The sequence below is a fragment of the Rana temporaria genome, unplaced genomic scaffold (genome assembly GCF_905171775.1).
Source record: "Rana temporaria unplaced genomic scaffold, aRanTem1.1, whole genome shotgun sequence".
NCBI lineage: Eukaryota > Metazoa > Chordata > Amphibia > Anura > Ranidae > Rana > Rana temporaria.
Genome location: NW_024404639.1, coordinates 26,276 through 50,474, shown reverse-complemented (window position 1 = coordinate 50,474; position 24,199 = coordinate 26,276). Strand labels below are relative to the sequence as shown.

At 46.8% G+C, this 24,199-nt stretch overlaps 25 non-coding genes across 25 annotated transcripts; all 25 read left to right on the top strand.

The window, feature by feature from the left end:
• Nucleotides 1-366: 366 nt before the first annotated feature.
• Nucleotides 367-439, top strand: TRNAK-UUU. The gene has a single exon. It is a non-coding gene; the product is annotated as a tRNA-Lys (tRNA).
• Nucleotides 440-998: 559 nt separating this feature from the next.
• Nucleotides 999-1,071, top strand: TRNAK-UUU. The gene has a single exon. It is a non-coding gene; the product is annotated as a tRNA-Lys (tRNA).
• Nucleotides 1,072-1,611: 540 nt separating this feature from the next.
• On the top strand, nucleotides 1,612-1,684 carry TRNAK-UUU. Its single transcript has one exon. It is a non-coding gene; the product is annotated as a tRNA-Lys (tRNA).
• Nucleotides 1,685-2,244: 560 nt separating this feature from the next.
• On the top strand, nucleotides 2,245-2,317 carry TRNAK-UUU. Its single transcript has one exon. It is a non-coding gene; the product is annotated as a tRNA-Lys (tRNA).
• Nucleotides 2,318-2,857: 540 nt separating this feature from the next.
• TRNAK-UUU lies at nucleotides 2,858-2,930 on the top strand. The gene has a single exon. It is a non-coding gene; the product is annotated as a tRNA-Lys (tRNA).
• A 559-nt stretch (nucleotides 2,931-3,489) lies between these two features.
• TRNAK-UUU lies at nucleotides 3,490-3,562 on the top strand. The gene has a single exon. It is a non-coding gene; the product is annotated as a tRNA-Lys (tRNA).
• A 539-nt stretch (nucleotides 3,563-4,101) lies between these two features.
• On the top strand, nucleotides 4,102-4,174 carry TRNAK-UUU. The gene has a single exon. It is a non-coding gene; the product is annotated as a tRNA-Lys (tRNA).
• A 560-nt stretch (nucleotides 4,175-4,734) lies between these two features.
• TRNAK-UUU lies at nucleotides 4,735-4,807 on the top strand. Its single transcript has one exon. It is a non-coding gene; the product is annotated as a tRNA-Lys (tRNA).
• A 540-nt stretch (nucleotides 4,808-5,347) lies between these two features.
• On the top strand, nucleotides 5,348-5,420 carry TRNAK-UUU. Its single transcript has one exon. It is a non-coding gene; the product is annotated as a tRNA-Lys (tRNA).
• Nucleotides 5,421-5,959: 539 nt separating this feature from the next.
• Nucleotides 5,960-6,032, top strand: TRNAK-UUU. The gene has a single exon. It is a non-coding gene; the product is annotated as a tRNA-Lys (tRNA).
• A 560-nt stretch (nucleotides 6,033-6,592) lies between these two features.
• TRNAK-UUU lies at nucleotides 6,593-6,665 on the top strand. Its single transcript has one exon. It is a non-coding gene; the product is annotated as a tRNA-Lys (tRNA).
• A 540-nt stretch (nucleotides 6,666-7,205) lies between these two features.
• On the top strand, nucleotides 7,206-7,278 carry TRNAK-UUU. The gene has a single exon. It is a non-coding gene; the product is annotated as a tRNA-Lys (tRNA).
• A 540-nt stretch (nucleotides 7,279-7,818) lies between these two features.
• Nucleotides 7,819-7,891, top strand: TRNAK-UUU. Its single transcript has one exon. It is a non-coding gene; the product is annotated as a tRNA-Lys (tRNA).
• Nucleotides 7,892-8,431: 540 nt separating this feature from the next.
• On the top strand, nucleotides 8,432-8,504 carry TRNAK-UUU. The gene has a single exon. It is a non-coding gene; the product is annotated as a tRNA-Lys (tRNA).
• A 560-nt stretch (nucleotides 8,505-9,064) lies between these two features.
• Nucleotides 9,065-9,137, top strand: TRNAK-UUU. Its single transcript has one exon. It is a non-coding gene; the product is annotated as a tRNA-Lys (tRNA).
• A 560-nt stretch (nucleotides 9,138-9,697) lies between these two features.
• Nucleotides 9,698-9,770, top strand: TRNAK-UUU. The gene has a single exon. It is a non-coding gene; the product is annotated as a tRNA-Lys (tRNA).
• Nucleotides 9,771-10,309: 539 nt separating this feature from the next.
• On the top strand, nucleotides 10,310-10,382 carry TRNAK-UUU. The gene has a single exon. It is a non-coding gene; the product is annotated as a tRNA-Lys (tRNA).
• Nucleotides 10,383-10,942: 560 nt separating this feature from the next.
• On the top strand, nucleotides 10,943-11,015 carry TRNAK-UUU. The gene has a single exon. It is a non-coding gene; the product is annotated as a tRNA-Lys (tRNA).
• A 540-nt stretch (nucleotides 11,016-11,555) lies between these two features.
• On the top strand, nucleotides 11,556-11,628 carry TRNAK-UUU. Its single transcript has one exon. It is a non-coding gene; the product is annotated as a tRNA-Lys (tRNA).
• Nucleotides 11,629-12,150: 522 nt separating this feature from the next.
• On the top strand, nucleotides 12,151-12,223 carry TRNAK-UUU. Its single transcript has one exon. It is a non-coding gene; the product is annotated as a tRNA-Lys (tRNA).
• A 540-nt stretch (nucleotides 12,224-12,763) lies between these two features.
• TRNAK-UUU lies at nucleotides 12,764-12,836 on the top strand. The gene has a single exon. It is a non-coding gene; the product is annotated as a tRNA-Lys (tRNA).
• A 540-nt stretch (nucleotides 12,837-13,376) lies between these two features.
• TRNAK-UUU lies at nucleotides 13,377-13,449 on the top strand. Its single transcript has one exon. It is a non-coding gene; the product is annotated as a tRNA-Lys (tRNA).
• A 560-nt stretch (nucleotides 13,450-14,009) lies between these two features.
• Nucleotides 14,010-14,082, top strand: TRNAK-UUU. Its single transcript has one exon. It is a non-coding gene; the product is annotated as a tRNA-Lys (tRNA).
• Nucleotides 14,083-14,622: 540 nt separating this feature from the next.
• Nucleotides 14,623-14,695, top strand: TRNAK-UUU. Its single transcript has one exon. It is a non-coding gene; the product is annotated as a tRNA-Lys (tRNA).
• An 8,842-nt stretch (nucleotides 14,696-23,537) lies between these two features.
• Nucleotides 23,538-23,610, top strand: TRNAK-UUU. The gene has a single exon. It is a non-coding gene; the product is annotated as a tRNA-Lys (tRNA).
• The last annotated feature ends 589 nt before the right edge of the window (nucleotides 23,611-24,199 follow it).

Sequence of the window (24,199 nt, the reverse complement as noted above, 5' to 3'; positions counted from 1 at the left end):
ACAACTGTTTGGGCTCCAGTAAACAATCTGTGGTTGGCACTCGCCACTCGTTCTTCACTTGCCAGAGTGGATTCTACCTTGTTTTTTGGCCTGCGTTTCCTCTGCTGGACCTGGCATCATGAGGCTAAAGGTGAACTGTCTTTATTTGTAACCCAGTCACTGATTAAGAATACTGGAAGCGTCTTGGTCCAGGGTTAAGGAAGCCTTTGGGGCGGTGTCTTTTTGCAAGGCCCTTGTTTCCGGTGAAAGAGCATTGACCTATAGGTAAAACTAAGCCAGAAACCTCAGATTAAAAGAATGCACTTTTTACACCATAGATGTCAAGATTCAAGCAGCTTGGACTGCTCTGGAGGCAGAGCTTTCAGAGCCCGGATAGCTCAGTCGGTAGAGCATCAGACTTTTAATCTGAGGGTCCAGGGTTCAAGTCCCTGTTCGGGCGCTGCCTTTAAACTACCTGTGAGGTCCTTGAGCTGACGATAGGGCAGTCTTTATGCACATCTGCCAGGAATGCTCACTGGACCAAAGAGTTAAAAATGTCCTAGGACGCCAACTCCCCCCTCTAGGCTCTTGGAATCTGCGCCAGAAATAAAGATGGCTGAAGGTGATTGCTAGAACAACTGTTTGGCAGCTTACCTGGCTCAAGTAAACAATCTGTGGTTGGAACTCGCCACTCGTTCTTCACTTGCCTATAATCCAGAGTGGATTCTACATTGTTTTTTGGCCTGCGTTTCCTCTGCTGGACCTGGCATCATGAGGCTAAAGGTGAACTGTCTTTATTTGTAACCCAGTTACTGATTAAGAATACTGGAAGCGTCTTGGTCCAGGGTTAAGGAAGCCTTTGGGGCGGTGTCTTTTTGCAAGGCCCTTGTTTCCGGTGAAAGAGCATTGACCTATAGGTAAAACTAAGCCAGAAACCTCAGATTAAAAGAATGCACTTTTTACACCATAGATGTCAAGATTCAAGCAGCTTGGACTGCTCTGGAGGTAGAGCTTTCAGAGCCCGGATAGCTCAGTCGGTAGAGCATCAGACTTTTAATCTGAGGGTCCAGGGTTCAAGTCCCTGTTCGGGCGCTGCCTTTAAACTACCTGTGAGGTCCTTGAGCTGACGATAGGGCAGTCTTTATGCACATCTGCCAGGAATGCTCACTGGACCAAAGAGTTAAAAATGTCCTAGGATGCCAACTCCCCCCTCTAGGCTCTTGGAATCTGCGCCAGAAATAAAGATGGCTGAAGGTGATTGCTAGAACAACTGTTTGGGCTACAGTAAACAATCTGTGGTTGGCACTCGCCACTCGTTCTTCACTTGCCAGAGTGGATTCTACCTTGTTTTTTGGCCTGCGTTTCCTCTGCTGGACCTGGCATCATGAGGCTAAAGGTGAACTGTCTTTATTTGTAACCCAGTTACTGATTAAGAATACTGGAAGCGTCTTGGTCCAGGGTTAAGGAAGCCTTTGGGGCGGTGTCTTTTTGCAAGGCCCTTGTTTCCGGTGAAAGAGCATTGACCTATAGGTAAAACTAAGCCAGAAACCTCAGATTAAAAGAATGCACTTTTTACACCATAGATGTCAAGATTCAAGCAGCTTGGACTGCTCTGGAGGTAGAGCTTTCAGAGCCCGGATAGCTCAGTCGGTAGAGCATCAGACTTTTAATCTGAGGGTCCAGGGTTCAAGTCCCTGTTCGGGCGCTGCCTTTAAACTACCTGTGAGGTCCTTGAGCTGACGATAGGGCAGTCTTTATGCACATCTGCCAGGAATGCTCACTGGACCAAAGAGTTAAAAATGTCCTAGGACGCCAACTCCCCCCTCTAGGCTCTTGGAATCTGCGCCAGAAATAAAGATGGCTGAAGGTGATTGCTAGAACAACTGTTTGGCAGCTTACCTGGGCTCAAGTAAACAATCTGTGGTTGGAACTCGCCACTCGTTCTTCACTTGCCTATAATCCAGAGTGGATTCTACATTGTTTTTTGGCCTGCGTTTCCTCTGCTGGACCTGGCATCATGAGGCTAAAGGTGAACTGTCTTTATTTGTAACCCAGTCACTGATTAAGAATACTGGAAGCGTCTTGGTCCAGGGTTAAGGAAGCCTTTGGGGCGGTGTCTTTTTGCAAGGCCCTTGTTTCCGGTGAAAGAGCATTGACCTATAGGTAAAACTAAGCCAGAAACCTCAGATTAAAAGAATGCACTTTTTCCACCATAGATGTCAAGATTCAAGCAGCTTGGACTGCTCTGGAGGTAGAGCTTTCAGAGCCCGGATAGCTCAGTCGGTAGAGCATCAGACTTTTAATCTGAGGGTCCAGGGTTCAAGTCCCTGTTCGGGCGCTGCCTTTAAACTACCTGTGAGGTCCTTGAGCTGACGATAGGGCAGTCTTTATGCACATCTGCCAGGAATGCTCACTGGACCAAAGAGTTAAAAATGTCCTAGGACGCCAACTCCCCCCTCTAGGCTCTTGGAATCTGCGCCAGAAATAAAGATGGCTGAAGGTGATTGCTAGAACAACTGTTTGGGCTCCAGTAAACAATCTGTGGTTGGCACTCGCCACTCGTTCTTCACTTGCCAGAGTGGATTCTACCTTGTTTTTTGGCCTGCGTTTCCTCCGCTGGACCTGGCATCATGAGGCTAAAGGTGAACTGTCTTTATTTGTAACCCAGTCACTGATTAAGAATACTGGAAGCGTCTTGGTCCAGGGTTAAGGAAGCCTTTGGGGCGGTGTCTTTTTGCAAGGCCCTTGTTTCCGGTGAAAGAGCATTGACCTATAGGTAAAACTAAGCCAGAAACCTCAGATTAAAAGAATGCTCTTTTTCCACCATAGATGTCAAGATTCAAGCAGCTTGGACTGCTCTGGAGGGAGAGCTTTCAGAGCCCGGATAGCTCAGTCGGTAGAGCATCAGACTTTTAATCTGAGGGTCCAGGGTTCAAGTCCCTGTTCGGGCGCTGCCTTTAAACTACCTGTGAGGTCCTTGAGCTGACGATAGGGCAGTCTTTATGCACATCTGCCAGGAATGCTCACTGGACCAAAGAGTTAAAAATGTCCTAGGACGCCAACTCCCCCCTCTAGGCTCTTGGAATCTGCGCCAGAAATAAAGATGGCTGAAGGTGATTGCTAGAACAACTGTTTGGCAGCTTACCTGGGCTCAAGTAAACAATCTGTGGTTGGACTCGCCACTCGTTCTTCACTTGCCTATAATCCAGAGTGGATTCTACATTGTTTTTTGGCCTGCGTTTCCTCTGCTGGACCTGGCATCATGAGGCTAAAGGTGAACTGTCTTTATTTGTAACCCAGTTACTGATTAAGAATACTGGAAGCGTCTTGGTCCAGGGTTAAGGAAGCCTTTGGGGCGGTGTCTTTTTGCAAGGCCCTTGTTTCCGGTGAAAGAGCATTGACCTATAGGTAAAACTAAGCCAGAAACCTCAGATTAAAAGAATGCACTTTTTACACCATAGATGTCAAGATTCAAGCAGCTTGGACTGCTCTGGAGGTAGAGCTTTCAGAGCCCGGATAGCTCAGTCGGTAGAGCATCAGACTTTTAATCTGAGGGTCCAGGGTTCAAGTCCCTGTTCGGGCGCTGCCTTTAAACTACCTGTGAGGTCCTTGAGCTGACGATAGGGCAGTCTTTATGCACATCTGCCAGGAATGCTCACTGGACCAAAGAGTTAAAAATGTCCTAGGACGCCAACTCCCCCCTCTAGGCTCTTGGAATCTGCGCCAGAAATAAAGATGGCTGAAGGTGATTGCTAGAACAACTGTTTGGGCTCCAGTAAACAATCTGTGGTTGGCACTCGCCACTCGTTCTTCACTTGCCAGAGTGGATTCTACCTTGTTTTTTGGCCTGCGTTTCCTCGCTGGACCTGGCATCATGAGGCTAAAGGTGAACTGTCTTTATTTGTAACCCAGTCACTGATTAAGAATACTGGAAGCGTCTTGGTCCAGGGTTAAGGAAGCCTTTGGGGCGGTGTCTTTTTGCAAGGCCCTTGTTTCCGGTGAAAGAGCATTGACCTATAGGTAAAACTAAGCCAGAAACCTCAGATTAAAAGAATGCACTTTTTCCACCATAGATGTCAAGATTCAAGCAGCTTGGACTGCTCTGGAGGTAGAGCTTTCAGAGCCCGGATAGCTCAGTCGGTAGAGCATCAGACTTTTAATCTGAGGGTCCAGGGTTCAAGTCCCTGTTCGGGCGCTGCCTTTAAACTACCTGTGAGGTCCTTGAGCTGATGATAGGGCAGTCTTTATGCACATCTGCCAGGAATGCTCACTGGACCAAAGAGTTAAAAATGTCCTAGGACGCCAACTCCCCCCTCTAGGCTCTTGGAATCTGCGCCAGAAATAAAGATGGCTGAAGGTGATTGCTAGAACAACTGTTTGGCAGCTTACCTGGGCTCAAGTAAACAATCTGTGGTTGGGACTCGCCACTCGTTCTTCACTTGCCTATAATCCAGAGTGGATTCTACCTTGTTTTTTGGCCTGCGTTTCCTCTGCTGGACCTGGCATCATGAGGCTAAAGGTGAACTGTCTTTATTTGTAACCCAGTTACTGATTAAGAATACTGGAAGCGTCTTGGTCCAGGGTTAAGGAAGCCTTTGGGGCGGTGTCTTTTTGCAAGGCCCTTGTTTCCGGTGAAAGAGCATTGACCTATAGGTAAAACTAAGCCAGAAACCTCAGATTAAAAGAATGCACTTTTTACACCATAGATGTCAAGATTCAAGCAGCTTGGACTGCTCTGGAGGTAGAGCTTTCAGAGCCCGGATAGCTCAGTCGGTAGAGCATCAGACTTTTAATCTGAGGGTCCAGGGTTCAAGTCCCTGTTCGGGCGCTGCCTTTAAACTACCTGTGAGGTCCTTGAGCTGACGATAGGGCAGTCTTTATGCACATCTGCCAGGAATGCTCACTGGACCAAAGAGTTAAAAATGTCCTAGGACGCCAACTCCCCCCTCTAGGCTCTTGGAATCTGCGCCAGAAATAAAGATGGCTGAAGGTGATTGCTAGAACAACTGTTTGGGCTCCAGTAAACAATCTGTGGTTGGCACTCGCCACTCGTTCTTCACTTGCCAGAGTGGATTCTACCTTGTTTTTTGGCCTGCGTTTCCTCTGCTGGACCTGGCATCATGAGGCTAAAGGTGAACTGTCTTTATTTGTAACCCAGTTACTGATTAAGAATACTGGAAGCGTCTTGGTCCAGGGTTAAGGAAGCCTTTGGGGCGGTGTCTTTTTGCAAGGCCCTTGTTTCCGGTGAAAGAGCATTGACCTATAGGTAAAACTAAGCCAGAAACCTCAGATTAAAAGAATGCACTTTTTACACCATAGATGTCAAGATTCAAGCAGCTTGGACTGCTCTGGAGGTAGAGCTTTCAGAGCCCGGATAGCTCAGTCGGTAGAGCATCAGACTTTTAATCTGAGGGTCCAGGGTTCAAGTCCCTGTTCGGGCGCAGCCTTTAAACTACCTGTGAGGTCCTTGAGCTGACGATAGGGCAGTCTTTATGCACATCTGCCAGGAATGCTCACTGGACCAAAGAGTTAAAAATGTCCTAGGACGCCAACTCCCCCCTCTAGGCTCTTGGAATCTGCGCCAGAAATAAAGATGGCTGAAGGTGATTGCTAGAACAACTGTTTGGGCTCCAGTAAACAATCTGTGGTTGGCACTCGCCACTCGTTCTTCACTTGCCAGAGTGGATTCTACCTTGTTTTTTGGCCTGCGTTTCCCCGCTGGACCTGGCATCATGAGGCTAAAGGTGAACTGTCTTTATTTGTAACCCAGTTACTGATTAAGAATACTGGAAGCGTCTTGGTCCAGGGTTAAGGAAGCCTTTGGGGCGGTGTCTTTTTGCAAGGCCCTTGTTTCCGGTGAAAGAGCATTGACCTATAGGTAAAACTAAGCCAGAAACCTCAGATTAAAAGAATGCTCTTTTTCCACCATAGATGTCAAGATTCAAGCAGCTTGGACTGCTCTGGAGGTAGAGCTTTCAGAGCCCGGATAGCTCAGTCGGTAGAGCATCAGACTTTTAATCTGAGGGTCCAGGGTTCAAGTCCCTGTTCGGGCGCTGCCTTCAAACTACCTGTGAGGTCCTTGAGCTGACGATAGGGCAGTCTTTATGCACATCTGCCAGGAATGCTCACTGGACCAAAGAGTTAAAAATGTCCTAGGACGCCAACTCCCCCCTCTAGGCTCTTGGAATCTGCGCCAGAAATAAAGATGGCTGAAGGTGATTGCTAGAACAACTGTTTGGCAGCTTACCTGGGCTCAAGTAAACAATCTGTGGTTGGAACTCGCCACTCGTTCTTCACTTGCCTATAATCCAGAGTGGATTCTACATTGTTTTTTGGCCTGCGTTTCCTCTGCTGGACCTGGCATCATGAGGCTAAAGGTGAACTGTCTTTATTTGTAACCCAGTTACTGATTAAGAATACTGGAAGCGTCTTGGTCCAGGGTTAAGGAAGCCTTTGGGGCGGTGTCTTTTTGCAAGGCCCTTGTTTCCGGTGAAAGAGCATTGACCTATAGGTAAAACTAAGCCAGAAACCTCAGATTAAAAGAATGCTCTTTTTCCACCATAGATGTCAAGATTCAAGCAGCTTGGACTGCTCTGGAGGTAGAGCTTTCAGAGCCCGGATAGCTCAGTCGGTAGAGCATCAGACTTTTAATCTGAGGGTCCAGGGTTCAAGTCCCTGTTCGGGCGCTGCCTTTAAACTACCTGTGAGGTCCTTGAGCTGACGATAGGGCAGTCTTTATGCACATCTGCCAGGAATGCTCACTGGACCAAAGAGTTAAAAATGTCCTAGGACGCCAACTCCCCCCTCTAGGCTCTTGGAATCTGCGCCAGAAATAAAGATGGCTGAAGGTGATTGCTAGAACAACTGTTTGGGCTCCAGTAAACAATCTGTGGTTGGCACTCGCCACTCGTTCTTCACTTGCCAGAGTGGATTCTACCTTGTTTTTTGGCCTGCGTTTCCTCCGCTGGACCTGGCATCATGAGGCTAAAGGTGAACTGTCTTTATTTGTAACCCAGTCACTGATTAAGAATACTGGAAGCGTCTTGGTCCAGGGTTAAGGAAGCCTTTGGGGCGGTGTCTTTTTGCAAGGCCCTTGTTTCCGGTGAAAGAGCATTGACCTATAGGTAAAACTAAGCCAGAAACCTCAGATTAAAAGAATGCTCTTTTTCCACCATAGATGTCAAGATTCAAGCAGCTTGGACTGCTCTGGAGGGAGAGCTTTCAGAGCCCGGATAGCTCAGTCGGTAGAGCATCAGACTTTTAATCTGAGGGTCCAGGGTTCAAGTCCCTGTTCGGGCGCTGCCTTTAAACTACCTGTGAGGTCCTTGAGCTGACGATAGGGCAGTCTTTATGCACATCTGCCAGGAATGCTCACTGGACCAAAGAGTTAAAAATGTCCTAGGACGCCAACTCCCCCCTCTCGGCTCTTGGAATCTGCGCCAGAAATAAAGATGGCTGAAGGTGATTGCTAGAACAACTGTTTGGGCTCCAGTAAACAATCTGTGGTTGGCACTCGCCACTCGTTCTTCACTTGCCAGAGTGGATTCTACCTTGTTTTTTGGCCTGCGTTTCCTCCGCTGGACCTGGCATCATGAGGCTAAAGGTGAACTGTCTTTATTTGTAACCCAGTTACTGATTAAGAATACTGGAAGCGTCTTGGTCCAGGGTTAAGGAAGCCTTTGGGGCGGTGTCTTTTTGCAAGGCCCTTGTTTCCGGTGAAAGAGCATTGACCTATAGGTAAAACTAAGCCAGAAACCTCAGATTAAAAGAATGCACTTTTTACACCATAGATGTCAAGATTCAAGCAGCTTGGACTGCTCTGGAGGTAGAGCTTTCAGAGCCCGGATAGCTCAGTCGGTAGAGCATCAGACTTTTAATCTGAGGGTCCAGGGTTCAAGTCCCTGTTCGGGCGCTGCCTTTAAACTACCTGTGAGGTCCTTGAGCTGACGATAGGGCAGTCTTTATGCACATCTGCCAGGAATGCTCACTGGACCAAAGAGTTAAAAATGTCCTAGGACGCCAACTCCCCCCTCTAGGCTCTTGGAATCTGCGCCAGAAATAAAGATGGCTGAAGGTGATTGCTAGAACAACTGTTTGGGCTCCAGTAAACAATCTGTGGTTGGCACTCGCCACTCGTTCTTCACTTGCCAGAGTGGATTCTACCTTGTTTTTTGGCCTGCGTTTCCTCCGCTGGACCTGGCATCATGAGGCTAAAGGTGAACTGTCTTTATTTGTAACCCAGTCACTGATTAAGAATACTGGAAGCGTCTTGGTCCAGGGTTAAGGAAGCCTTTGGGGCGGTGTCTTTTTGCAAGGCCCTTGTTTCCGGTGAAAGAGCATTGACCTATAGGTAAAACTAAGCCAGAAACCTCAGATTAAAAGAATGCTCTTTTTACACCATAGATGTCAAGATTCAAGCAGCTTGGACTGCTCTGGAGGTAGAGCTTTCAGAGCCCGGATAGCTCAGTCGGTAGAGCATCAGACTTTTAATCTGAGGGTCCAGGGTTCAAGTCCCTGTTCGGGCGCTGCCTTTAAACTACCTGTGAGGTCCTTGAGCTGACGATAGGGCAGTCTTTATGCACATCTGCCAGGAATGCTCACTGGACCAAAGAGTTAAAAATGTCCTAGGACGCCAACTCCCCCCTCTAGGCTCTTGGAATCTGCGCCAGAAATAAAGATGGCTGAAGGTGATTGCTAGAACAACTGTTTGGCAGCTTACCTGGGCTCAAGTAAACAATCTGTGGTTGGGACTCGCCACTCGTTCTTCACTTGCCTATAATCCAGAGTGGATTCTACCTTGTTTTTTGGCCTGCGTTTCCTCTGCTGGACCTGGCATCATGAGGCTAAAGGTGAACTGTCTTTATTTGTAACCCAGTCACTGATTAAGAATACTGGAAGCGTCTTGGTCCAGGGTTAAGGAAGCCTTTGGGGCGGTGTCTTTTTGCAAGGCCCTTGTTTCCGGTGAAAGAGCATTGACCTATAGGTAAAACTAAGCCAGAAACCTCAGATTAAAAGAATGCTCTTTTTCCACCATAGATGTCAAGATTCAAGCAGCTTGGACTGCTCTGGAGGTAGAGCTTTCAGAGCCCGGATAGCTCAGTCGGTAGAGCATCAGACTTTTAATCTGAGGGTCCAGGGTTCAAGTCCCTGTTCGGGCGCTGCCTTTAAACTACCTGTGAGGTCCTTGAGCTGACGATAGGGCAGTCTTTATGCACATCTGCCAGGAATGCTCACTGGACCAAAGAGTTAAAAATGTCCTAGGACGCCAACTCCCCCCTCTAGGCTCTTGGAATCTGCGCCAGAAATAAAGATGGCTGAAGGTGATTGCTAGAACAACTGTTTGGCAGCTTACCTGGGCTCAAGTAAACAATCTGTGGTTGGAACTCGCCACTCGTTCTTCACTTGCCTATAATCCAGAGTGGATTCTACCTTGTTTTTTGGCCTGCGTTTCCTCCGCTGGACCTGGCATCATGAGGCTAAAGGTGAACTGTCTTTATTTGTAACCCAGTCACTGATTAAGAATACTGGAAGCGTCTTGGTCCAGGGTTAAGGAAGCCTTTGGGGCGGTGTCTTTTTGCAAGGCCCTTGTTTCCGGTGAAAGAGCATTGACCTATAGGTAAAACTAAGCCAGAAACCTCAGATTAAAAGAATGCACTTTTTCCACCATAGATGTCAAGATTCAAGCAGCTTGGACTGCTCTGGAGGTAGAGCTTTCAGAGCCCGGATAGCTCAGTCGGTAGAGCATCAGACTTTTAATCTGAGGGTCCAGGGTTCAAGTCCCTGTTTGGGCGCTGCCTTTAAACTACCTGTGAGGTCCTTGAGCTGACGATAGGGCAGTCTTTATGCACATCTGCCAGGAATGCTCACTGGACCAAAGAGTTAAAAATGTCCTAGGACGCCAACTCCCCCCTCTAGGCTCTTGGAATCTGCGCCAGAAATAAAGATGGCTGAAGGTGATTGCTAGAACAACTGTTTGGGCTCCAGTAAACAATCTGTGGTTGGCACTCGCCACTCGTTCTTCACTTGCCAGAGTGGATTCTACCTTGTTTTTTGGCCTGCGTTTCCTCGCTGGACCTGGCATCATGAGGCTAAAGGTGAACTGTCTTTATTTGTAACCCAGTCACTGATTAAGAATACTGGAAGCGTCTTGGTCCAGGGTTAAGGAAGCCTTTGGGGCGGTGTCTTTTTGCAAGGCCCTTGTTTCCGGTGAAAGAGCATTGACCTATAGGTAAAACTAAGCCAGAAACCTCAGATTAAAAGAATGCTCTTTTTCCACCATAGATGTCAAGATTCAAGCAGCTTGGACTGCTCTGGAGGTAGAGCTTTCAGAGCCCGGATAGCTCAGTCGGTAGAGCATCAGACTTTTAATCTGAGGGTCCAGGGTTCAAGTCCCTGTTCGGGCGCTGCCTTTAAACTACCTGTGAGGTCCTTGAGCTGACGATAGGGCAGTCTTTATGCACATCTGCCAGGAATGCTCACTGGACCAAAGAGTTAAAAATGTCCTAGGACGCCAACTCCCCCCTCTAGGCTCTTGGAATCTGCGCCAGAAATAAAGATGGCTGAAGGTGATTGCTAGAACAACTGTTTGGCAGCTTACCTGGGCTCAAGTAAACAATCTGTGGTTGGAACTCGCCACTCGTTCTTCACTTGCCTATAATCCAGAGTGGATTCTACATTGTTTTTTGGCCTGCGTTTCCTCTGCTGGACCTGGCATCATGAGGCTAAAGGTGAACTGTCTTTATTTGTAACCCAGTTACTGATTAAGAATACTGGAAGCGTCTTGGTCCAGGGTTAAGGAAGCCTTTGGGGCGGTGTCTTTTTGCAAGGCCCTTGTTTCCGGTGAAAGAGCATTGACCTATAGGTAAAACTAAGCCAGAAACCTCAGATTAAAAGAATGCACTTTTTCCACCATAGATGTCAAGATTCAAGCAGCTTGGACTGCTCTGGAGGTAGAGCTTTCAGAGCCCGGATAGCTCAGTCGGTAGAGCATCAGACTTTTAATCTGAGGGTCCAGGGTTCAAGTCCCTGTTCGGGCGCTGCCTTTAAACTACCTGTGAGGTCCTTGAGCTGACGATAGGGCAGTCTTTATGCACATCTGCCAGGAATGCTCACTGGACCAAAGAGTTAAAAATGTCCTAGGACGCCAACTCCCCCCTCTAGGCTCTTGGAATCTGCGCCAGAAATAAAGATGGCTGAAGGTGATTGCTAGAACAACTGTTTGGGCTCCAGTAAACAATCTGTGGTTGGCACTCGCCACTCGTTCTTCACTTGCCAGAGTGGATTCTACCTTGTTTTTTGGCCTGCGTTTCCTCTGCTGGACCTGGCATCATGAGGCTAAAGGTGAACTGTCTTTATTTGTAACCCAGTTACTGATTAAGAATACTGGAAGCGTCTTGGTCCAGGGTTAAGGAAGCCTTTGGGGCGGTGTCTTTTTGCAAGGCCCTTGTTTCCGGTGAAAGAGCATTGACCTATAGGTAAAACTAAGCCAGAAACCTCAGATTAAAAGAATGCACTTTTTACACCATAGATGTCAAGATTCAAGCAGCTTGGACTGCTCTGGAGGTAGAGCTTTCAGAGCCCGGATAGCTCAGTCGGTAGAGCATCAGACTTTTAATCTGAGGGTCCAGGGTTCAAGTCCCTGTTCGGGCGCTGCCTTTAAACTACCTGTGAGGTCCTTGAGCTGACGATAGGGCAGTCTTTATGCACATCTGCCAGGAATGCTCACTGGACCAAAGAGTTAAATATGTCCTAGGACGCCAACTCCCCCCTCTTGGCTCTTGGAATCTGCGCCAGAAATAAAGATGGCTGAAGGTGATTGCTAGAACAACTGTTTGGGCTCCAGTAAACAATCTGTGGTTTGCACTTGCCAGAGTGGATTCTACCTTGTTTTTTGCCCTGCGTTTCCTCCACTGGACCTGGCATCATGAGGCTAAAGGTGAACTGTCTTTATTTGTAACCCAGTCACTGATTAAGAATACTGGAAGCGTCTTGGTCCAGGGTTAAGGAAGCCTTTGGGGCGGTGTCTTTTTGCAAGGCCCTTGTTTCCGGTGAAAGAGCATTGACCTATAGGTAAAACTAAGCCAGAAACCTCAGATTAAAAGAATGCACTTTTTACACCATAGATGTCAAGATTCAAGCAGCTTGGACTGCTCTGGAGGTAGAGCTTTCAGAGCCCGGATAGCTCAGTCGGTAGAGCATCAGACTTTTAATCTGAGGGTCCAGGGTTCAAGTCCCTGTTCGGGCGCTGCCTTTAAACTACCTGTGAGGTCCTTGAGCTGACGATAGGGCAGTCTTTATGCACATCTGCCAGGAATGCTCACTGGACCAAAGAGTTAAAAATGTCCTAGGACGCCAACTCCCCCCTCTAGGCTCTTGGAATCTGCGCCAGAAATAAAGATGGCTGAAGGTGATTGCTAGAACAACTGTTTGGGCTCCAGTAAACAATCTGTGGTTGGCACTCGCCACTCGTTCTTCACTTGCCAGAGTGGATTCTACCTTGTTTTTTGGCCTGCGTTTCCTCCGCTGGACCTGGCATCATGAGGCTAAAGGTGAACTGTCTTTATTTGTAACCCAGTCACTGATTAAGAATACTGGAAGCGTCTTGGTCCAGGGTTAAGGAAGCCTTTGGGGCGGTGTCTTTTTGCAAGGCCCTTGTTTCCAGTGAAAGAGCATTGACCTATAGGTAAAACTAAGCCAGAAACCTCAGATTAAAAGAATGCTCTTTTTCCACCATAGATGTCAAGATTCAAGCAGCTTGGACTGCTCTGGAGGTAGAGCTTTCAGAGCCCGGATAGCTCAGTCGGTAGAGCATCAGACTTTTAATCTGAGGGTCCAGGGTTCAAGTCCCTGTTCGGGCGCTGCCTTTAAACTACCTGTGAGGTCCTTGAGCTGACGATAGGGCAGTCTTTATGCACATCTGCCAGGAATGCTCACTGGACCAAAGAGTTAAAAATGTCCTAGGACGCCAACTCCCCCCTCTCGGCTCTTGGAATCTGCGCCAGAAATAAAGATGGCTGAAGGTGATTGCTAGAACAACTGTTTGGGCTCCAGTAAACAATCTGTGGTTGGCACTCGCCACTCGTTCTTCACTTGCCAGAGTGGATTCTACCTTGTTTTTTGGCCTGCGTTTCCTCCGCTGGACCTGGCATCATGAGGCTAAAGGTGAACTGTCTTTATTTGTAACCCAGTCACTGATTAAGAATACTGGAAGCGTCTTGGTCCAGGGTTAAGGAAGCCTTTGGGGCGGTGTCTTTTTGCAAGGCCCTTGTTTCCGGTGAAAGAGCATTGACCTATAGGTAAAACTAAGCCAGAAACCTCAGATTAAAAGAATGCACTTTTTACACCATAGATGTCAAGATTCAAGCAGCTTGGACTGCTCTGGAGGTAGAGCTTTCAGAGCCCGGATAGCTCAGTCGGTAGAGCATCAGACTTTTAATCTGAGGGTCCAGGGTTCAAGTCCCTGTTCGGGCGCTGCCTTTAAACTACCTGTGAGGTCCTTGAGCTGACGATAGGGCAGTCTTTATGCACATCTGCCAGGAATGCTCACTGGACCAAAGAGTTAAAAATGTCCTAGGACGCCAACTCCCCCCTCTAGGCTCTTGGAATCTGCGCCAGAAATAAAGATGGCTGAAGGTGATTGCTAGAACAACTGTTTGGCAGCTTACCTGGGCTCAAGTAAACAATCTGTGGTTGGGACTCGCCACTCGTTCTTCACTTGCCTATAATCCAGAGTGGATTCTACCTTGTTTTTTGGCCTGCGTTTCCTCCGCTGGACCTGGCATCATGAGGCTAAAGGTGAACTGTCTTTATTTGTAACCCAGTCACTGATTAAGAATACTGGAAGCGTCTTGGTCCAGGGTTAAGGAAGCCTTTGGGGCGGTGTCTTTTTGCAAGGCCCTTGTTTCCGGTGAAAGCGCATTGACCTATAGGTAAAACTAAGCCAGAAACCTCAGATTAAAAGAATGCTCTTTTTCCACCATAGATGTCAAGATTCAAGCAGCTTGGACTGCTCTGGAGGTAGAGCTTTCAGAGCCCGGATAGCTCAGTCGGTAGAGCATCAGACTTTTAATCTGAGGGTCCAGGGTTCAAGTCCCTGTTCGGGCGCTGCCTTTAAACTACCTGTGAGGTCCTTGAGCTGACGATAGGGCAGTCTTTATGCACATCTGCCAGGAATGCTCACTGGACCAAAGAGTTAAAAATGTCCTAGGACGCCAACTCCCCCCTCTTGGCTCTTGGAATCTGCGCCAGAAATAAAGATGGCTGAAGGTGATTGCTAGAACAACTGTTTGGGCTCCAGTAAACAATCTGTGGTTGGCACTCGCCACTCGTTCTTCACTTGCCAGAGTGGATTCTACCTTGTTTTTTGGCCTGCGTTTCCTCCGCTGGACCTGGCATCATGAGGCTAAAGGTGAACTGTCTTTATTTGTAACCCAGTCACTGATTAAGAATACTGGAAGCGTCTTGGTCCAGGGTTAAGGAAGCCTTTGGGGCGGTGTCTTTTTGCAAGGCCCTTGTTTCCGGTGAAAGAGCATTGACCTATAGGTAAAACTAAGCCAGAAACCTCAGATTAAAAGAATGCACTTTTTCCACCATAGATGTCAAGATTCAAGCAGCTTGGACTGCTCTGGAGGTAGAGCTTTCAGAGCCCGGATAGCTCAGTCGGTAGAGCATCAGACTTTTAATCTGAGGGTCCAGGGTTCAAGTCCCTGTTCGGGCGCTGCCTTTAAACTACCTGTGAGGTCCTTGAGCTGACGATAGGGCAGTCTTTATGCACATCTGCCAGGAATGCTCACTGGACCAAAGAGTTAAAAATGTCCTAGGACGCCAACTCCCCCCTCTTGGCTCTTGGAATCTGCGCCAGAAATAAAGATGGCTGAAGGTGATTGCTAGAACAACTGTTTGGGCTCCAGTAAACAATCTGTGGTTGGCACTCGCCACTCGTTCTTCACTTGCCAGAGTGGATTCTACCTTGTTTTTTGGCCTGCGTTTCCTCCGCTGGACCTGGCATCATGAGGCTAAAGGTGAACTGTCTTTATTTGTAACCCAGTCACTGATTAAGAATACTGGAAGCGTCTTGGTCCAGGGTTAAGGAAGCCTTTGGGGCGGTGTCTTTTTGCAAGGCCCTTGTTTCCGGTGAAAGAGCATTGACCTATAGGTAAAACTAAGCCAGAAACCTCAGATTAAAAGAATGCACTTTTTACACCATAGATGTCAAGATTCAAGCAGCTTGGACTGCTCTGGAGGTAGAGCTTTCAGAGCCCGGATAGCTCAGTCGGTAGAGCATCAGACTTTTAATCTGAGGGTCCAGGTTCAAGTCCCTGTTCGGGCGCTGCCTTTAAACTACCTGTGAGGTCCTTGAGCTGACGATAGGGCAGTCTTTATGCACATCTGCCAGGAATGCTCACTGGACCAAAGAGTTAAAAATGTCCTAGGACGCCAACTCCCCCCTCTCGGCTCTTGGAATCTGCGCCAGAAATAAAGATGGCTGAAGGTGATTGCTAGAACAACTGTTTGGCAGCTTACCTGGGCTCAAGTAAACAATCTGTGGTTGGGACTCGCCACTCGTTCTTCACTTGCCTATAATCCAGAGTGGATTCTACCTTGTTTTTTGGCCTGCGTTTCCTCTGCTGGACCTGGCATCATGAGGCTAAAGGTGAACTGTCTTTATTTGTAACCCAGTCACTGATTAAGAATACTGGAAGCGTCTTGGTCCAGGGTTAAGGAAGCCTTTGGGGCGGTGTCTTTTTGCAAGGCCCTTGTTTCCGGTGAAAGAGCATTGACCTATAGGTAAAACTAAGCCAGAAACCTCAGATTAAAAGAATGCACTTTTTCCACCATAGATGTCAAGATTCAAGCAGCTTGGACTGCTCTGGAGGTAGAGCTTTCAGAGCCTGATAGCTCAGTCGGTAGAGCATCAGACTTTTAATCTGAGGGTCCAGGGTTCAAGTCCCTGTTTGGACGCTGCCTTTAAACTACCTGTGAGGTCCTTGAGCTGACGATAGGGCAGTCTTTATGCACATCTGCCAGGAATGCTCACTGGACCAAAGAGTTAAAAATGTCCTAGGACGCCAACTCCCCCCTCTAGGCTCTTGGAATCTGCGCCAGAAATAAAGATGGCTGAAGGTGATTGCTAGAACAACTGTTTGGCAGCTTACCTGGGCTCAAGTAAACAATCTGTGGTTGGGACTCGCCACTCGTTCTTCACTTGCCTATAATCCAGAGTGGATTCTACCTTGTTTTTTGGCCTGCGTTTCCTCTGCTGGACCTGGCATCATGAGGCTAAAGGTGAACTGTCTTTATTTGTTTTTTTTTTATTTTTATTTTTTTTTATTTTTTTATATACCACCTCAGCTTTTTACCAATTTCTAGAGACCCGCTCATGATTTGATGCTTCTTACGTCTCTATATGAGGTTTGCATCATGTGTGGTATGTATTCTATACATTGTCTTTCTCTTTTTTTTTTTTTTTTTTTTTTTTTTTTTTTTATATTTCTTAAATATATAAATTTGTGTACATCTCAATATAGATACCGACCACCAGTGTGGGCGTCCGGGTCATGACCCCGCTGTTTTTCCCCCTGCGCCCCATATTGGCTGGTCTAAGCTAGATTGGCCTATAACAAGAAGACACTTTTATGTATATTTTTTTTTTTTTTTTTTTTTTTTTTTTTTTTTATAATTATGCCCGCCCTCCCTACCCCTCATGGCTCCCAGGAATCACCCGTTTGTCCCATAGTAAAAAAAAAAACAGAAAACAAGCCGAACAAGAAAGAAACAGGAAGAGGACTTAGCCTCAGCTTTTCGGCTGAAGATAAACTAGGGAAAGGAATAATAAAGTTAGGAAACGGCCTAAGAGAGCAAAAGATATATGTATCCCTCTTTAGAGTGACAGAGGGAGGGATGACCATATTTGCACGACCCTTACATATATCTAGTATCAATCAAACCCTAACTCTTTCTGCGTAGCTCCATGTTTTTTTATATTCCTTCCATTTACCCCATTTCTCCCTATGTTCACTATTTTTCTCTAAATACCTATCCTTTAGCTCTTCTAATCTATACGTTTCCTCCACCGCATCTATCCAACTCCAGATATGTGGGCTTTCCATCTCCTGCCACTTCTTAGGTATTAGTCTCTTGGCTGCATTTAAAAGGTGGGGGAGTAGGGACTGCTTGTATTTTTTTACACCCTCTTGGCTGCCATGAAAGAGGACGACCCACGGGTCTTTCTTGATCTCCTCTCCCGTGATAATCTTTATTTGGCTCAGTATTGTGTCCCAATACGTTTGGATTTTAGGACATAGCCACCATAAATGGGCCATCGTACCTCTTTCTGGGCAGCCCCTCCAGCAGTTTGCGGTCTGACCTGCTTTAAATTTATTTGCTTTGTCCGGGGTGATATACCATCCCGAGAGGCACTTATAATTTGCTTCGGCTGTTCGTATATCTATTGCAGATGAGTGGGTTAATTGAGTGATCCTCTGAACAGTGTTAGTACCCCTCGTGACCCCTAACTCTCTTTCCCATTTATCTATAAAGGGTGCTTCACCCTGAGTTCCTAACCTAACCAATAACCCATACAATTTGGTGATTGTGCCCTTAGAATTCTTAAATTTGCAAATTTTTTCGAGTGAAGTCAGCTCCCCCTCCGTCCGTAGAGGGCGGGGGAGGTGCCGCACAAAGTGAGTCAACTGGAGATAATGCCACCCATCCAGATTCCAATAGTCCGTTTTGGCCTTCAAATCTTCATAGGTCATTATCTCACCATTTTTAATAATATCCCCTAAGTGCACTGTGTCTCTCCTAATCCAGTTTCCTCCTATCTTTTTTTCCCCAGGTGGGAAATAAGGATTTTCTTTTAGATTCATTAAAGGGGAGTTAAATTTACCTTCTAATTGTGCCTGCGTCCTGTCCCACATTCTTAAAGTGTCCCGTGTTATATCGTGTGTTTTGTGATCTAGTGCTCTGTGTTGTGCAGGGATCCAGATGATGTTATTCAAATAATTATTTGTCAGCGCTTTCTCAATTTGCACCCACCTTTTATCTGTCCTGTCCCGAGCCCACTCTACCGCACGTGATAAGACAGCCGCCTTATAATAACTTTTGATATCCGGTACGGCCAGACCGCCGAGTGGCTTACCCTGTTTTATTATGGAGAGGGATATTCTATGCTTTTTATTTTTCCAAACGTAATTTAGTAATAAGGTATTAAGGATTCTCAAAAATTGCTGAGGGAGAGCAATTGGGACTAATAAGAATTTATAGAGGATTTTAGGAACTACTACCATCTTCAACATGTTAATGCGTCCAATCCATGATATGGGTTTATTGATCGTTCTTTTTAGTTCACTCTTGATCTCGTTTAATAGGGGAATATAGTTTATTTTATACATCTTCTGTATTGTATTGGCAAGTTTTATACCTAGATACTTAAGTTCTTTAGTCCATGGGAACTCGCATACTTCCTTGACTAAATGTACCTCCCTTTTATTTAAGTTAATGTTCAGGATTTCAGATTTGGTTACGTTAATTTTAAAGTTGGAGATGGCGCCGTATTGTTGCAGCACTCTGGAAAGCTTGGGGATAGATTTGACTGGGTTAGTTACATAAAATAGTATGTCATCGGCAAAGGCCGATAGTTTGTGTTCCTCCCCTTCTACTCTCACTCCATTGATGTCTGGGTCATTACGAATAGTAGCCAATAGCGGCTCTAGGGATAGAATAAAGAGGAGGGGAGACAATGGGCACCCCTGTCTCGTCCCGTTTTTCATCTCGAAAGGTTCCGATAATATGCCATTAATTTTTATTTGCGCAGTAGGGAAGTGGTATAATGTTTTAATCCAGCGGGACATCCTGCTTCCTATTCCCATGGCAGTGAGGGTTTCCATCATGAGCCCCCAGTCTACCCTGTCGAATGCTTTTTCAGCATCAACTGACAGGAATAGACCTGGGGGCTCGTTCTGCCTTATAGTCTGGAGCAGAAGAATTGCCCTTAGGCTGTTATCTTTGCCCTCTCTGTTAGGCACAAAGCCTACCTGGTCGGGGTGCACCAATAGGTGCATGACCCCTTTCAGGCGGCCCGCCAGAATTTTTGCAAAAATTTTGATGTCTGTGTTTAACAGAGAGATAGGCCTGTATCCCGAACAGAGAGAGCTATCCTTGCCTTCCTTCAAGATTATTGCAACCACAGCTGCTATAGCTCCGCTGCTCGTTTCAAATTCCGATCCCAATCCATTAAAATACTTACACAGCCTCGGTATCAGGATGTTACTAAATCTCTTATAATAAAAGGTGGAAAACCCGTCCGGACCCGGGCTCTTTCCACCAGTGGTGGAATTTATGGCCCTTTTTATTTCTTCCTCGGTTATGGGGCGATCCATGGTCAAGCTTTCCACCTCCTCTAATCTGGGAAGTCCTGCATTATCAAGAAACTCTCGGGTCTTCTCCTCCCTTTCCCCTACCTGCCGACCTGGGTGTTTTATTGTATATAGGTCCTCGTAATATTTTTTGAATGTGTCCGCGATTTCGCAGGTTGCGTGAACCAATTTCCCGTCTTTACCTTTAATTTTCTCAATATAATTCCTAGCTTTCTTTTTTTGAGCCATTTTAGCTAAAAGTTTGCTTGGTTTGTTTCCCCATATGTACCTCTCTTTGGAAATGCAGTTAAGTTTATACCTTGCTTCTTGTTCCATGATCTCCTTGAGTGCGTCTCTTTTTAGAACTAAATTTTGGTAAGTCACTTTTGATCTCAGCGCTTTGTGTTCGTGTTCCAGAGTCTCTATCTCTTTCCTCAGAATGATAGCTTTGCTTTTTCTCTCTTTTTTTTTCTTGCGCCCTCAGCAATTAAGATCCCTCTAATAAAGGCTTTGTGCGTCTCCCAGAGGGTTGCGCTGGTAATCCCCTCTGTGTCATTCGTGAGGAAGAATTGTTTTAATTCAGCCTCCACCCTACTTCCCCCTCCTTCATCGTGGATCAGGCTATCATCCAGGCGCCACGTCGGCCGCTGTCTCCTTTGTGTGTTTAATGAAATTTTCATAGAGACAGGAGCATGGTCCGATACAGTCATAATTCCAATTTCTGTCTCCGTAATAACGTCAATCAACCTGTGGTCCGCCAGAATGTAGTCGATCCTGGAGTACGTTCCGTGGGGGGGGGAGAAAAATGTGTAGTCATGTTCATTTGGATGGTTAATCCGCCAGATATCTACTAGTTGACATTCCTGGAGCTTGTGTTTGATTCTCTGTAGATGTGCATTTTTTGTCTCCCTCCCACGGAACGTACTATCTTCTGTTGGATTCAAAACAAAGTTTAAATCGCCCATCAGGATTATAAATCCCTCGGCAAAGTTGTTCAATTTCCCCAGAGTTTTATTTAAATATTGGGTTGGGTGTGCATTAGGGGCGTATATATTGGCTAAGGTGTAAATAATATTTTCAATCCTTATTTTGAGGAACAAGAATCTCCCATCTGGGTCAGTCATCCTTGCCTCCAAGGTAAACCCGAACCCTCTTGTAAACCCAATTGCAACTCCCCTTGCGCGTTTTGAGATGGAGTCACTGTAGAACCAATTAGGGTATGCCGGGGAGTAAAGCTTGATGTTAGCATCCAGGGTCAAGTGAGATTCTTGAATAAACACTACATCCGCTCTTAGTTGTTCGATCTCAGCTAAGACCTTTAGTCTTTTACCTACTGAGTTTAATCCCTTTACATTATAGGATAAAAATTTTACATCTGTCATTTCCAATAACTAAGTCCCCTCCTTGAACAAATGAGATTTTTCAGGATGATCCCTGGGAGCCATAATCCCCTTCCCACCCCCCTCCCCCCCCCTCCCCCCCCCCCTACCCAGGCCAAATCATCGCCCCTGAACCGTAGGGATCCTTGGTATCCCCTACCCATCGGTTCTTGTGAATGAGGTGTGACACCCCACGCCCCTCCCTCCTGTTCTCACAGGACTAGATCTTATGTGGGAGGGGTTACGGATCTGCCCTCCTTTTGCCCTTCTTTATTCCCCCCCCAACCCTCCCTCCCTCCCCCCCCCCCTCCCGTCGAGTCGCCATGCTCACAGCCGCCGCTATGGGCGGGCTGTTAACTAACCACTATTCAACCCATCCTGGTAGTTCTATGACCGGCATGTCCAATTTACGACAGAATCCTGCAAGTTCCTCGGGAAATATTAATTTAGCTGACACTCCCTCTTTGTGACCTATCAAGCAGGCCGGAAAGCCCCATTGGTAGTTTATGTTAAGTTGGCGCATCTGTTCTAAGAGAGGTTTTAGGTGTCTTCTTCTGGCCAGGGTTTCCCAGGCCAGATCCGTGAAGATCTGGATCTCCCTGCCATCATAGGATAAGGGAGGTTTTCTTCTCAATTTTGTCCAAATTCTCTCTTTGTCTTCAAAATGTCTAAACCTCACAATTATGTCCCTGTGCCAATTCCCTCCTCCCTCCTTCCTTCTCCCCACACGATGGACCCGTTCTATTTTGAGGGGACCTTCCGAGGCATTATCAAGGAGGGGGAGGAACAAATCATCAAGAATTTTCCTCAAGTCTTCGCCCTTCTCCTCCTTGACAGAGCGCAATCTTAGATTTTGCCTTCTATTGCGGTTCTCTTGATCCTCGAGACGATATTGCAGCCATCTCTGATTTTGTTTCATGGCCAGATGTTGAATTTTCAATTCATTTAAATCCCGGTCCTGTTTTTCTATTTTTTTCTCGGCTTCCTCTACCCGTTCCAAAATGTGAAATAAGTCCGTTCTCAATGTACTGATTTCCTCTTTTATAACGTTCTCCAATCCCTTTAACATTGCCGCCATTTCACCCGTGGTTGGAATGTGAGAGTCAAAGCTATGTTCTTCCACTTGGCTAACTACATGCTCCAACTCTGTTAAGGTGTCTGCTATTGGGGTTGTTTCCCCCCCTCCTCCCTTTTTGTTTACCCCCGTTTTTTCTGTTTTTTTAATTGGGCCTGGGCTTTTTGAGCTCCCGCCCGATGTCATGTAGTGTCTAATCGTAGTGGGGGAGGGGATATCCTTTGGGGCTTTCGAAGCAGCCCCCCTTGTTGATTTATTCATTATATGTTTCTTTGTTGCTCTAATACGTTTCCCCAGTTTGAGCAGTAAGTGAGGGGCCTAGCACCACCCTCCCTTTTTTTCAAAACAGCGCAGTTTTTGTTGCTCACTGAGGCATGAGTTCCTAAGGGTAAGAGAGGTTGGGTTTTTTTTTTTTTTTTTTTTTTTCTGCCCGATGGGCCAGGCCGAACCCGGGGGGTAAAACTTTGCAGGTGCCTCTGCTGATGCCTCCGTTCAGCCCCCCCGTATTTTGGCAGCCCCTTACAAGGGTGGGAACAGAAGTCTCTTGAGAAACTGACACATTTGCACCTAGCACCCGCGTGTTTTTTTTTTTTTTTTGGTTAATAGTCAGCCTTATTATTTATAGTTGGTTTACATAGAGTCCCCTGATGTTCGCATCCATACTCCAGGGCAACTCCCCTTACCAAATTAATTATGGTTTGCGGGGTTAGGTAATGTCTCTGGGATGACATATACTCTTCTGCACTCCCACCCAAATCAATATCCACAATGTTTAAGCTGAGACCCCATAAGCCTATGGGCTATATATACTTGAGTTCACGTATAATTAAATATGAGGTGAAAAAACAGTGAAAATACTGGTGCGGTACAACGTTCCTGCTAATGCCCCTGTTATGCTATGCAAAATATAAGCAGTTACTCAGTTCATCCTTATTATTAATTACTTCCACACATTAGCAATATGCAGATACAGGGGCACTGGGAATAAAGTTAATTCACAGCGTTGTTACAGCGTTGTTAATACCTGTCCCCAGCCTTCAGGGCATTGGTCCTTGCTCCATGGATTTCACTGATCTGGTCTTATGGGGAGAGATAGGAAAAAAACAGGATCCATATTACCTTTTGGTTTCCCGTCCAATAGGGTGATCTGTACTCACTACCGACAAGTGGGGGGGGGATGGGCAGCAGGCAGGAGTGCTGCAAGTAGAAGCTTTCTGTATGCAACCCGTCCCGTGCCTTATCTGTTGTCTCCCGGGGAGGCACGGGGGGGCCGGAGAGTGCGGGCTATCGGATGGCGGCGGAAGCTGGTCTTTTCCGCTGTAGGAGGGCTAGCCCCGCGGTGAGTTCCCTCACTGCAGCGCGATCGCTGCCACTGGAGCACCGCCGGGTCTAGGTCCCTCCATCCTCCTCCGGGTCAGATCCGTACATGGGCCGCCGCTCCCTCAGACGTGCGTGCTTCACGCGCACCACGTCATGCCGCTCGGAAGTGCAGATTGACACTTCTGAAAGTGTTGGTGACTGTCTTTATTTGTAACCCAGTCACTGATTAAGAATACTGGAAGCGTCTTGGTCCAGGGTTAAGGAAGCCTTTGGGGCGGTGTCTTTTTGCAAGGCCCTTGTTTCCGGTGAAAGAGCATTGACCTATAGGTAAAACTAAGCCAGAAACCTCAGATTAAAAGAATGCACTTTTTCCACCATAGATGTCAAGATTCAAGCAGCTTGGACTGCTCTGGAGGTAGAGCTTTCAGAGCCCGGATAGCTCAGTCGGTAGAGCATCAGACTTTTAATCTGAGGGTCCAGGGTTCAAGTCCCTGTTCGGGCGCTGCCTTTAAACTACCTGTGAGGTCCTTGAGCTGACGATAGGGCAGTCTTTATGCACATCTGCCAGGAATGCTCACTGGACCAAAGAGTTAAAAATGTCCTAGGACGCCAACTCCCCCCTCTCGGCTTTTGGAATCTGCGCCAGAAATAAAGTTGGCTGAAGGTGATTGCTAGAACAACTGTTTGGGCGCTTACCTGGGCTCAAGCAAACAATCTGTGGTTGGGACTCGCCACTCGTTCTTCAATTGCCTATAATCCAGAGTGGATTCTACCTTGTTTTTTGGCCTGCGTTTCCTCTGCTGGACCTGGCATCATGAGGCTAAAGGTGAACTGTCTTTATTTGTAACCCAGTCACTGATTAAGAATACTGGAAGCGTCTTGGTCCAGGGTTAAGGAAGCCTTTGGGGCGGTGTCTTTTTGCAAGGCCCTTGTTTCCGGTGAAAGAGCATTGACCTATTGGTAAAACTAAGCCAGAAACCTCAGATTAAAAGAATGCACTTTTTCCACCATAGATGTCAAGATTCAAGCAGCTTGGACTGCTCTGGAGGTAGAGCTTTCAGAGCCCGGATAGCTCAGTCGGTAGAGCATCA